The sequence below is a fragment of the Gambusia affinis genome, linkage group LG17, assembly GCF_019740435.1.
Source record: "Gambusia affinis linkage group LG17, SWU_Gaff_1.0, whole genome shotgun sequence".
NCBI classification, from domain to species: Eukaryota; Metazoa; Chordata; class Actinopteri; order Cyprinodontiformes; family Poeciliidae; genus Gambusia; species Gambusia affinis.
In genome coordinates, this window is record NC_057884.1 from 5143840 (window position 1) to 5157429 (window position 13590).

The 13590-nt window shown below is 40.0% G+C and overlaps 1 long non-coding RNA gene across 1 annotated transcript; it reads right to left on the reverse strand.

The window, feature by feature from the left end:
- Positions 1–314: 314 nt before the first annotated feature.
- LOC122819262 lies at positions 315–12919 on the reverse strand. Its single transcript, XR_006368580.1, has 3 exons — positions 12835–12919; positions 9897–10038; positions 315–2455 (listed from the first exon to the last, which is right to left on the reverse strand). It is a non-coding gene; the product is annotated as an uncharacterized LOC122819262 (long non-coding RNA).
- Between the last annotated feature and the right edge of the window lie 671 nt (positions 12920–13590).

Below are 13590 nucleotides of genomic sequence, written 5' to 3' on the forward strand. Positions count from 1 at the left end.
GGAAATGAGCAGCGCCACATGGACGGTGATTAACAGCGCTAAGACCTGCCTCCTGGCTTTGATTGGTTGCTTGTAGTTAGCACTGCAGAAGCCAGAGCTAAGCTAATTATTTTCATAAATTATCTGTCTCATAAACCGCCACTACAAGGTGACAGCTTCAACAAATGTGTAAAAACAATATGCTAATATATATATTTTTATATAAATGTTACACACTGAAGCTTTAACAAATATGTCAAAAACATTTATTTATAATGAAAGCTGCATACCCCAGCTTTAAACAAAGTCAATAATACACAGTTATTACAGGGGCATCTACATGAAGGGGGCAGGGAAGGAGTTGTTCCTGTCCTGAATGATTCATGTGAATAATTAGCAGCTGCGGCTCCATTTGAGATTATTCTTAATGACCCAACGATGCCACCGTCTCCAATCATTTAAAACAGAATCGTCTCATGAAAGAACCGGAACACGTAATTACCCGAGAATGTGTCACTTGGACACGTTCCCACCTTTTGGCAAGACGGTAAACTTTCCCGATGGCAACCATTAAATGCTCTTTCAGCAGTGAGTCTAATATTAGAGGAGCTCAGTATTTAGTCTGGCTTCACGGCGCAGGCCGGGACAGGTCTGCAACGGCTGCAGGCTCCGGCTGGGGCAGCCACCAGAATAGTGCAATAAAGCAGGATGGAGCGTTGTCTGACAAGTATTATTAATTCTGCCGCAGAGTTCCCCGCCAGGGCATGACTGACATTTATCAACGCAGCTCTGAGGCATGTCGTTGTTCCTGGAAGAGGGATAAAAAGAAAAAAAATTGAAAATAAAAATGTTTTTCAAAAGATATCGGAGCTCCCTCTGTGGAAGCGGTCGGCAGCAGCGCAGGCCTCGGCGGTCAGAGAGTACGCTTCATTATGTATCTTAATCCTCGTCAAAGATTAAAAACAGGGGAGTTTAACCTTTTATCTCAATGACACTGCTGTTCATCATATTCACACAGGACTGTTTTGGCCAAGACCACAGTCGCAAAGACGGGACATCTAAGGTTAAAGATTAGAATCACGTCTACGTATTCCACTTTCTTTCCTACAGGAAGTACTTCCTATTTACTCTCTTTGTTTCCGGTTCTTGCCCTGATTTAGTTTTCCCCAAAACAAAGTACAGGCGGTGCTTATGAGGTTTACTTTACCGCAATAAATATGACTTTATTGTACAAGACAGTAAGGTAAAACATACTGGCAACCATCTCTTTAAAGTTCAGAACTCTTAAAGGGACACTTATATGTTTTCAGAGCACTTTGTGCCATTTTATAGCCCAATCAAGTAACTATGCTGGATTCAGTTGTTCTAAAAATGCCATATATTATCAAAAATGATTTAAAAGAAAGTGGACTTCTTAGCACCTTAAAATTGGGTCTTTGTCTCTTTAAAAACTCTTGCTCTTTCTGAAACTCTGCCTTCAGGAAGTCATCGCAACATTCTCTATTACCCCTTAAACAACATTTTTTTTAACAGCGTTGCATTGGGCAGTGGCTCATTTAACGAGTTCAGAAGATGTGCAGTTCCAGCAGGTGTTTGCTAATTGCGGCTAGCTAGTCTGAAGGAGCTGAGTGGCGGAGTCACGGGAAAGCATGGAAACTTGGAAACTACAGTCTTGAGGAGGAGCGTCGTCCTCGAAGGTGGAGCCAGACGTTTTGCACCGCTGAACGGTTGCCAATGGACATTAAAGGATTTCTCAAACATGCGTGAAAGAATCAAAGCAACACTCCAGATATGTTTTTGGTGAAGGAATAACATTACAACATGTTGTGAAACTCAAAATTTCACACGATACCGCCCCTTTTGATTGCATCTTTTATAACAAACTTTAAGTCAACACCGCGTATGAGGATGAAAACAGATCACATCGGAGCTTTATTGTGCTGTGTCCTTAAAAGGACGCGCAACGTCACATCTTCAACTGATCCGATTTCTTACTATAGAAGTTTTTCCCCAAATCACTTCAGACATAAGTAATCTTGTCATTTCTCGGGTTTCTGTTTGAGGGCCGTGTCCATGTTTACAAACACAGCTTTGATTTTTCTGCCTTAAGAGATAATGGCGTCGGTTTAGCCGTGTCTTGGGAGAGCGCGGTATCAGATGTGGCGTGAGGAGGAATATTAGACGGTTCCAGTCCGTGTTTAGAAGCAGACATCCTGTCCCTTCAGCTCCCTGCCAGACTCATTAGGGAACTCCTTTCTTTTTTTTATTTTTTCCCCCTCCAGGGGGTCTTTTTGTGGGTGTCCCTTATATGTCAGTAGACTGACAGGAAAGGGGAAGTGAGAGGGAGGAAGACATGCGGCAAATGGCGGTCGGGTCCGGGAATCGAACCCGCGACGGCCGCGTCGAGGACTCAAGGCCTCCAAATATGGGTCGCGCTATCCACTACGCCACCGAAGCACGCCCAGGGAACTCCTTCCTAACGTTAAGAGGAGAAAACAAATAGCATTAGAGGTCAACGTCTAGCTCGTATTGTGCATTTTGCTTGAAAACGTGATTTATTTATTTTTTTTTATCATTAAAATAGTCAATTTTTGGACTCAGCTTTTGGATGCTGAGCTGCGGCTGTGAACAATTCCTAGAGCTACTGCGTGTGGACAGAGAGTACGAGTTTTAAGTATTTAAATAGGACACGGCAGAAATAGGAGAAATGTATTATTTAGTGACTTAGTGACACATGACTGGAATCTGGGAATTCATAGAACCACTTTACTGGGCAGAGAAATACGATTTAAAATAACGTAAAGGTTTCATCTACAAGCGGCGTCTGATTTCTTCCTAATTCGGACACATTAAATGAGCAAGAAAAAGGGTAAAATAATGCAAAATCCATAAAATACAAATAAATAATGTTGATACTACTACTTGCAATAATAATAACAGAATATTTTGTATATCTTCCTAGCTTCTTTTTTGTTTTCCTATTTCTTAAAGCAACATTCAGATCAAATTTATCTGCTATAGATTGTTTGATTAGGTGCATAACATCTTAATTTGTCTTCCTGAGTTCTTTTTTAAATTCTTTTAAAATACCAACAATATGTTTTTATGGACAGAAAATCAAAAAAAGAAAAAGACAAGCAAAGACTACATTGCTGGCTGCTTGAAAAGAAAGAAGATCAAGCAGATCAAAGATGGCGCTCAACATTTTCACATTACTGTTTTATCAGAAAATAGTAGGAATGAAGTTTGACATCAAGAGAACTGCAGAAATAGATTTCTCAGGGTAGGGTTGATTTTTTTTTTGTCTCTTCAGGAAAAGCCCGTGAAATAAGTCTGAGCACATGATCACCAAGAACGTCTAATTGAAGCGGTCTGCTAAATCAGCAGGATGAAATCACAAGACTCACAATTTGCCTTTATGTCCCGCAAACGCACATTTCCAAGAAACTGGATGTTAATTTGCGTTATACGTACCGAGGAGTGAGCTGCCTTTGTTGACTAAAGTGATTTAGCGTGTTGCTTTTTCCTTGTAATTCCCTGCACAGCGCCCGTATTCCTGGAGAAAAATGTCTGTTGTGTGACAACGAAGGACGTAAAATCTGATTACATCAGGCCTCAAAAAGTTGCTTTTAGCAGCCTGGGATAAATTCTGGCATATTTTCCTCTGCTGTTCCTCAGGAAAAGAAAAACAAACATTGTTTGTTGTTTTTGTTGTTGTTTTTTGCCAAATGGCCTTAAAGTAGATAACAAAAGGTCCACTGGAAACCGGGTTTGGCCTTTACCTGGACTGACGATCAGGCGCCTGATTGGACCGTAAAATGGATGATGCAAGCCCGAGGCTTTTCAGCACAAATCCTCCGGGAACATTGGGCCGTGTTCTTGTCAACAGCCAGTGACTCATCCATTAAAGAAAAGTGCTTCCTGCGATCGGAGACCGAAATAGGCTCCTCTTACAGCGGTTTGCCTCACTGGTTATTCAAGGCTTTTAATGGCGTCCATTTAAATAAATGTTTCAGTGCAAGTTGGCACTCTGGACCGGGGAGCTTTCCTGCTGACCGTATGCAGTCCTGGGAAAAAGCATTGACTGTGTCCTTGGATTCTTTTTTATTTCTTTCGGTTTGTTTTTACAGGGGGTGGTGGGAGTTTGTCACACTTCAATGTGTCAGAAGAACACATTTTTACATCTGAGTTGTAGTTTTTAAATGGAGATTTCATTCATGAAGGCAAAAGCTGTCTAAATCAAACTGGTCCTATGTAGAAAATAAAATAAAGCTATCAGGTATTTGCTTTTAAATTGTTTTCATTCCTATGAAGAATCCAAATTTCCTGTTTTAGTTTCTGTCAATTGGATTTAAGTTCAGACTTTGGTTAGGTCAGTACTTTCGTTATATTATTATTTATTTTTTTTTTTGTCATCCAGATGTGGATTTGCTGCCAATTTTGGATCATTTGCTGTGTTTCTGTTGAGCAAATTTACTTTCAATATATCAAATTGTTCAATTATATGGTCAATGGAAGTGCGGCTATAGTTGTTCGCCGGAAATTCAAAGCTTTAGAAGTGACTTTGTAACCTTTTCCAGACCAGTCACTAGAAACCAGTCACTTTGTTTCTTATCTGTTTCTCTTTTTTCTTTTCTTTTTTTTTTTTTAGATGTTGCGAACTGTTTTTAACCTACTGCATATTGTGATCAAGTTTTTTCTTGATTTTACAGATCCGCCATTCCTCACATCTGGGCGTTGCAAGTGAAATGTATCTCAAAAAAGAAAAGAAAAAACAAAATAAGTTGGGATAAGTTTTGTATTTAAGTAAACGAAGCCCGTCATCTGAAAGCTACTTCGTGTATTTACTCAAGTCGTCCATGTGATCCACAGCTGGCTGTTGTGTATGTCCCCACCAATGTCAAAAAGTGTTTTTACTTTTCACGAAATGATGCACATATCCTGCATCAAATATTTGGGCATCACATGCTGGCTTGGTGATTAATCCCAGCCGTTTGTTGTGTTTTCCCTTAAGTACTGATGAACTCACACATGACGGAGTCAGGGTTTAAACCTTTTACTGCTTTAGCGCTGGCTTCTCATACGTCCCTCTGCATTGCCAGGCTGGTGCCCACAGATCTGTGGAAAAGTGGCACTTTTTCAGGGTGTGACTCTGCGTAATAAGCACAAGACTTCCTGGGTGCGCTGCCTCAATACGTGGCTTCAAAGGGGTTAACGCGCCGCTGGCTCGACCCGCCTCGCTACCGGTGAACAGTCCGTCTTTACGCTCGCAACGTCGTTTCGGCGCCGACGCCAAATAGTGAGCAAATTTTACGTCAATCCAAAATCATGTCAAGAGTTTCCAAAAGAATGAGGACGGGCGTTTTTTTTTGGCTCTTTGTCTGTAACTCTGGGCCTGCTTGGTAATGAGAGAGTGAACACGTCTACACCAAGCTGATCATTGCACAAGCCTATAATCTGTGAACATCTGCAGCTCGACGAGTCTGCCACCGCCAGTCGCCGCAGTTTAGAGAAAATCTGCAAACGGCAGATTTGTCCACTTGGAGTCCTTGGAGAACTTTAGTCCCAAACGTGACAATCTGTTGCAGGATGCGGACAAGCTCATCATGTCTTGGTGTGTTACAAATCTGATGGTCCCCAGCTGAAAGCAGAATCAAGCATTTTACATGCAAAACATAAACTTGTACATGTATTATTTCACACAAGATATGATTTACAGTCAAGATTATGTTTATGATGACATACCTGGTGAAAACAAAATTATTAATTTTTTTTAGCTTTGCATGATGTTACAATGTTATTCCCTCATCAAAAAAAACACTGTTGCTTTGATTCTTTTATATATGCTTGAGAAATCCTTTAATTTCCATAGCAACCATTCAGGTTTGTAAAATGTGCCGCCTTCGAGGACGAGGCTCCGCCTCTGAACTGCAGTTTCCATTCCTACCTTCGCATTACAGAGCACCCTTTCAGATCAGAAGCTGAGAGCTTGTTGAAAAGTCAAGAACTCAGAATTCTGGACTCTTCTGGTTCAGAAGCGCATCCCAAACCTTTGGTTAGAATGACGTGTTTAATTTCAGTCTCCACTACATGCAGAACAGAGAAAACTAAAGAGAATGCAACGTTATGTTAATCCATTTATAGTCTAAACAGAGGAGCTGGCAGTTTATCTTGAGGAAACAAATAAAGGTGCAGACGTTAATCAGACCGTAACATGCGCAGTGCGCTGCACAACCAATTCCAGACACGGCTCCGCTACTGTGAAGAATTGAACTTAACTCATCCAGCGGTTTTGACAAACCAATTGATCGGTTTGGACCAGACAGATCCAACTGACTGATGAACCAGCGCTGATTTCTCTGCAGATGCGAACAGGAGGAATTTGTGAAACTGTGCGTTCAGACCGCAGCAGGGGAAATGCTGGTAACTTAAGTGGATTCAAATTTATTTATTATAAGTTATTGTTTAAGTCAGAGGTTTTTGTCACTATAGAGAAAAAGTTAGATGCATTTATCTGCTTTATGTGTGATGGGATCTGGATTCAACTAGGTGAATATTAACTAAACCGCATAAAAATGCAGCTAAATAGTCCAATGTTAATATGATTCAAATTTGACAGGTAAAAATAGAACATGACCGATTGTTGTTTTTTTTTTATGCTGTCGGTCAAAATGATGGAGTACAAAAAAGTCTACCACGACCTCGGCTCACGTCCAACATTAGCGTCCGATCCCACGCCTGCTTTTCTAAAAGAATGGTTGAAATTTCATGTAAACACTCTAATGAAGCTTGCATACACTCACCCAAGAATAGTTGAAGCTGTTATCATGTTAAACGCTGTACTTGGAATGGGATTCACTCAAGTTCATCCTGTGAATGTGAAGAACTTAGAATTTTATTGCCATATTCTTTGGTGCTATGTTGATAACAATAAAGGTAATGACAAAACAAAAAAAGAGATTACTTTTTAGTTAATACGCATGGCAAATATTGTTCTTGAAAAGCATTTTCATCTTAAGTAGGATTCTTCGTGAATCCTTTTGTACCATTGAGCTGAACACAGTAGCTTAATTAAATCATATTTTTGGATTTACTAAAAGTTATTGATGCTTTCGCGGAACAAAAAGTGGAGAAAATAGCAAAAAGTAACATTTCTGATCATACTGCCAGTTTTGTTTTGCTATTTAAATTAGCTGAAATTATGATTCTTTGATTTATCTTTAACAAAGATAAATCAAAATTTATCAGAACAAGGCAGACATGGAGTACAGTGTATTTTACAAAAAAGCATTTGGCCGACCATCTTCTGCATGAGGGTTTTTCTTCTTTCAGTAAAAACAGGTAAAGTATACAAGCTGTACTCCAGGCTTCTCACATTTTTATTTGCTAAATATATTTCCAATTCCACCAAGGCAGAGTTAACCCGCCGAAGTCGGAGAAATATGACAAAATGCGGACAAGGTCGTGGACTCGGGGGTGTGAAAATCCTTCGCAAAGCGTCAATCGTTAACATCGTTCTTCAGACTTGACGTTTGGCAAAACCTGGACCGCTAAACGCAAACATCTGCTCTGCCACACACATCCCACTGTAAATCCCGTTAAAGTTGTGACATAGGCAGCATTTTTTTTTTTTCCTCCTCCACCAAACAGTAGCTCATTGTTGTTCTGGTTCCACATCCTGAGCTGATGAAATCAGCAGCTGTAAGCTCCGTGTTCCTGTGACTGCTGAAGGCCGTGCCATGCTGGCAGCTCAAGTGAAGCAAATCCAGTCTGTTCCAATTGTGAATCAGAGCACTTTACTCCACTTAAGTGCATTACGCCCCTAATCAGTGCGTGGCTGTACTTGTTAGTGCATAACCGCTCATTTTTATCGAAGGTACGGGCTTCTGGTAAATTAGATCTAATTGTAGGAATTTTCTAATTCATGCGAAAAGCGGTGTTTATCTTAAAAAAAAAAAAAAGAATTTTTTTTTTTTCTGTTTTCTAACTTTTTTTACCAGCTTAAAAACTTTAAAGCCCTCAACACATGCATGTAGCAAAATGGCTGCTTTTATTTTCCCTTCAAACCTCTCTAAAACAAAATATATGTTGCTGTATCTCCGACACCGCTAGACGCAGATTCCAACTTAAGAGCAGGGAAATTTGGAACATTTTGTCCAGGAATGAAATATTCTGCTGGAGAATTTGGGAGAGCTCGTCAACACCCAGACCTTGTTCTTGTGTTCCTGAATCATTTATTTTTTTAAAAACACATATTTTGGCAGGAAGTGTACGGCTGATGGAAATGAGGACCATGAAAGGGTCTGCTTCAGCAACAGCTATGTAGGTGGTATGTGTCTCGGCAAAGACGACAGAATCCGGGGGCTTTCGTTCCTCTCGACACGCTGCATTTCTCCATGTGGACGGCACGTACGGCAACACAAATCGGCTTTATACGGCTCGATTCAGACGCAGGTTTCCAGTGGCAAGTTGCTTCTAATGGGGGAGTGGGGAGTTGACGAGGGTCGTCGTGGAAACCCTTTAAGCAGCGTCACGTGAAACAAACAGTCGTTGCGCTTCCATTGCGCAAATCGGAATTACGGAAATAAATTTGCTTTGTGGAAACATGCTAATTTTGAAAAAACAAAACAACTCAAGTTTCTGTGCTAGGGGGTGGTATTTTTGACCATATCAAAATTGATGTACTCCGCAAAAATCCAATGGAAACACTTTTTTTGCATCACACCAGTCATGTGATCGACTGCCAGATGTTACTACTAGAGGAAATGACGAAGACGACGACAGGAAGTGGTAGGAGGAGAATGTTGTGGCATGTTTTCTGAATCTCTAAATCGCTTGACTAAACTGATTCAACCATTTCATTGTTTCTCATTCAATGAAATGGTGAAATTATGGGTCTTTTTTCAGCATTTGAGGAACGTCGACAAAGTTTTGTGCACGACTGTTGTGGAAATGAAGCCAAACATTTATATAATCAGTGTCGACTTTCAGCAATATCAGCAAAATCGCTATGATTTTGCTCCCCGTGTGCCTCAGACATGCTTGGCTTCACACTTTTATCAGCAGTTCACGGGCTTTTCCTAAGCGCTCCAGACTGGAAACATCTCACAAAAGCTGCACTTGTAGAGTTGCCCAGCCATCTATTGAACAGCTAATTGGTACTTTCTCCATGTGGAGAATTGCCAATTCATTGCTCGCATTCTTGGGTTTCTGCTTCCAGCAAATCAACTTCAAGGACATAAGGCTTGTTTGCAGCTCATCGTATCCCTCTCACTTTCAGATGACAGTGAGACAACTAAAGAGACTCAACCACAAGGTTTCACCTGTCTGACATTATCTTGCAATTATGATAATAGATTAGCCAACAAATGGGTGGCGCTGGTAGTGAGGTGGGGGTTTACCTCACCCGAGATTCTTGGACGAATTTGATTTTTTCTGGTTTTAATGGAAAATGAATGCTGTTAGCTTTGCGGTCATTACATATGCTAACGAAAACTCAAGTGCAAAAAAAACATGAAAACTAAAACAAACCCAAAACGTTGATCATAAAGACTGATAAGTTTGAAGTTCAGCAGTTCTTTACAGGTGACGAACTACAGAGCCCCCTAGGGGAGAAGGAGGATTTTTTTTTTCTTTTGCGCTCCCTCACAAAACGTTTGCGTTACCTCGCAATAATGCACTGATCAGTTCATGCTGCATAACTGAATACTGAAAGTCTTTCTTACGGTGGCCGTCATACTTTATGCTACAGTATAAAGTTTTTGGAATATTTTTTCCATGTATGCTAATATCTCGTTTGTGAGATATCTGAAGTTTTATATCCTTTTCTTGAGGACAGAAATGCATCACAAACCTATGTGCAAAACAGGTCAGAGATGGGCTTTCTCATGTGAAAGGTATGATCTCTGAGCAATTACCTTTGTCAGTTTTGCGGCGGGGAAAACGCTGCTCCGTCATGCTGGAAAGTCGACAGATCACCACCAGACTGTTCCGGAGGGATTGGAAGAAGCTTCTCTTGGAGGACATTTTGGTCCCACTCTATCCGTGGCACAGTGTCATCTGGAAGAATTTGGAGGAACATTACTGCGTCAAGGAGAAGAAATCCAACACATGGACCAAATCAAGATGCCTCACTGTTGGCTTAACTGCAGACTCATGGTAGCTCTAAGAGTTTCTTTTCCAAAGAATGAGGTTTTCCAGACAGAGAGGATCCATCAGAGGAAGCACCAATGTACTACTCTCCATCCTGTAAAGGTTCACAATGTCCTGATGGGGTTTTTGTTTTGCTTTCAGACAGAAGAAGCATATTTGACACCTTTTTTGTCAGAGGTCCATTATGCTTGCCTTATTCTGTTGATTTATGCTGCTGTGAATACTAACCAAGCTCTGTACTGGTGGCACCTTGAAGGAGAATTCTGGACCCTTCATTTTATAGCACTTGCACTTAAATAACACAAGATCTTACCAGGTATTTTTGGTCTAATCAAAGTAGTGCCAAGTAGATTTTGAACTAAGAAAAGCTAACTTACAAGTAACTGGGTACAATAGCTTGTTTTAAGTCAATAATTCCTTGATGTTGATATAAAGTACAAGTTCCACTGGCAGATTATTTCCCTTATAATACTGGGAAAACGTCCTGCTGTAAGTAGTGGTGGTGTGATATTAACTTAGAAATTTTATCAAGATATTTTGAGTTACTATTGTGATAACGATAAGTGACAAGAAGAACTATTTATTACAATCACAGCCCCTCAAACACAAATAATGCTCTTGAAAAACATTCCCATTAGTGATGTGTTTCTTTAAAACACCAGTCCCATAAAAAGTGTGATTTGCATCACTATACTGCACACAGTCCCTGGATTTAATCATATTTTTAAATTTATAGATATTTATTGAACACTGTTGCTGAATGAACAGTGGCGTAAAATAGTAAAAATATCAATCCAAACATTACTGACAGTTTTTGGGACTTTTAAGCATCAATATTCGGAATTAATTATGACAACAATAAATCAAAACCTTGCCACGATGAGAAATTCATTGTGATAAACGATACAATAAATGGCCACCCCAAGTTTTGAGTGATATGATTTGCTTGTGGAACTAGAACTTTTTCATCAGTATTAAGGACTTATTGACTTAAAACTATTTTCTTCATCTTCCTGAAAGTTACTTGTACATAAGTAGACTTGAAATAAGACAAAACTAATATATCTGCACAAGAAAGTAGACCATCAACATTTTGTAAGATTTTGTGTTTTTACATCAATTTCCTTTCATATACAACCATTTTTCACTCGAAGTGAAGGCAGCTGGGTCCATTTCTTTGACTCTAACTATCACTGGCTTAAGAGGACAATGATTTCAAGTTCGCTAAGTAGATCGATTCCGACGTTGACTGAACTGATTACGAACATTTAGTGAAAATAAACCTCTTTTTGAAACATGTAGCTAACTCCAAACAAAATTTGGGACGCAAGTCCAATCATAAAGCTGCCAAAATAAGTTTTTCCGAGCGACCCCGGAAGCAGCTCAAACCAAAGGGTCTCTTTTCGACGCTCTACTTATTCGGGACAACCTCAATCCTGCACTTACGCTAATCCATCCGTTGCAGTACCATGCAGCTGGTGACTGTGACACAGGCCTGAACTAAAGGAGATTTCCACTGATCTACAAACCCGGATGGCAAACACAGAGTCTGAGCCGAGGGGGCCTCTTACGCAAGTCCAGCCAGCTGTGGCTGCCTGGGCCTTGCGTGCAGGGAATGTGTTTACATAACGCCCATTTGGGCTCTTTCACCTCACATAGCAGGTCCCAAATAAACTCCAAAAGCAAGCGGGGTGGATTTTTTTTAATTTTTTTATTTAGGGTACTTCTTCACAAAGAATGAAACAGGTTATGGAACTCTACTCTGGCGTATTGTCTTTTTAAATGTAGTATTTGGAAACTAAACCTAATTAAACTTAGCAGGAAACTCCCTTTACAAAAAGAATGAATTCAGCTGCACTTTTCTGCATTGTAAATCGTGCATGTTTTGTTTTTTTTTGGAGCTCATGTGCTTTTTCCGCTCTCTCTCTCTTTTGGTTGTCTTTAGATTTATGATGTACAAAACATATGCAGAGCAGCACTTTATTGTGCAGAGCAAAGTCTAGTTCCAGCTTCTGCTGGAACAGAAGTGTCGCTGTGTTCCGTCACAGGAGTACAGACGGTTTTTGTTTTTTTTATTTTCATTACACAAACATTTCGCCCGCCAGCCAAGTGACATGACACAAAAACGGCGCTTCCTAACTTCTGCACGTAAAACCTTCAGCCCCGTTTACACCGAGACACGAAACAACAAGCAGGAGGCTTATACGAAACGGCCGTTTTCAAGTACGGAAATCTCAAAACGCGTTCACAATCAAATGCCTCTGTAAATGTAAAGCATGTTGTGAATTGCCGTTTAAATACATCTTGTCCGATTGTATCCGTAAACTTTTTATTTTGGGATTATATGTCATAAAAACAAAACAAAACAAAAAATGTGTTTGGCACCATCAGCTCCAATTTGCTCTAATACCCCATAGATATAATCCAGTCTAACCTATTTGCCTTCATAATAGAGTCCACCTGTGTGTATTTATATTTTATTTTCTATTATCTCAGAATGAATCCAGCTGCTCTGTGAAGGTCTCAGAGGTTTGTTGGAGAACAGCGATAGAACAAACAGCATCAGGAAGACGAAGGAACGGCGAGAAAGTTTAAAGCGGGGTTAGGGTGTAAAACAAAAGCTTTGAACATCTTGTAATGTACTGTTAAACTCATTATCTATAAAAAAAAAATTTTTTTTAAAAGACACAACTGCAAACTTACCAAGCAGCAACCGGTGAATGCTTTCCAGAAGGCATTGTAGAAAGAAAGCAACAAGAAGGAGCTTGAGATGTTTTGTAAAAAAGAAAAAAACATTCGCTAGCCGCCATGCCACTTGACACGATGTTGGCGAAGCAGCCAATCCAGAAGCACCATTCACTTTCCTTGATGCTGATTGGCTGAAAACTCCCCCGACCTCAAAACTTTGTCTCGCGGAGATGCTCTGTGCGCATGTGCGTAGACTAACTGCTGCGGAGAGTTTTATTGCATGGAAGGGTCATAACGCGCATGACCATTTCACGTTTATTTTGACGCGAGCAATGCGTAGTGTACCGTACGCTGTGCTAACTGCCAAACGTCCGTCATTAACGTATAGGCAACGCATAAACAACACAATGTACTGCCATTCAACAGGTAAACATTATGCATTGTTTTGCATTGTGTGTCGTAAAATTAACGTAAAATGTTACACTTTGGCATATAGGCGGAAGCCATTTGGTTGTAAGATGACTGAAATTATATTAAAGAATTTTAAGTTGTTGGTATTTTGGAGTATACTTGGTGAATTATTAAAAAGGCTGTTAAAAGCATTTTTATAAGACTTCTTAACATATTAGTGGATTTCAGATATTTGTATACAGTTGTGGCACTTAACCACAACTGCAGGGGGTTCGCCGTATTTGAAAACCATATATCATTTTTCTTCCACTTCACATTTATTCATCAATTTTTGGTTATTATATAAAATCCAGTGTTTCC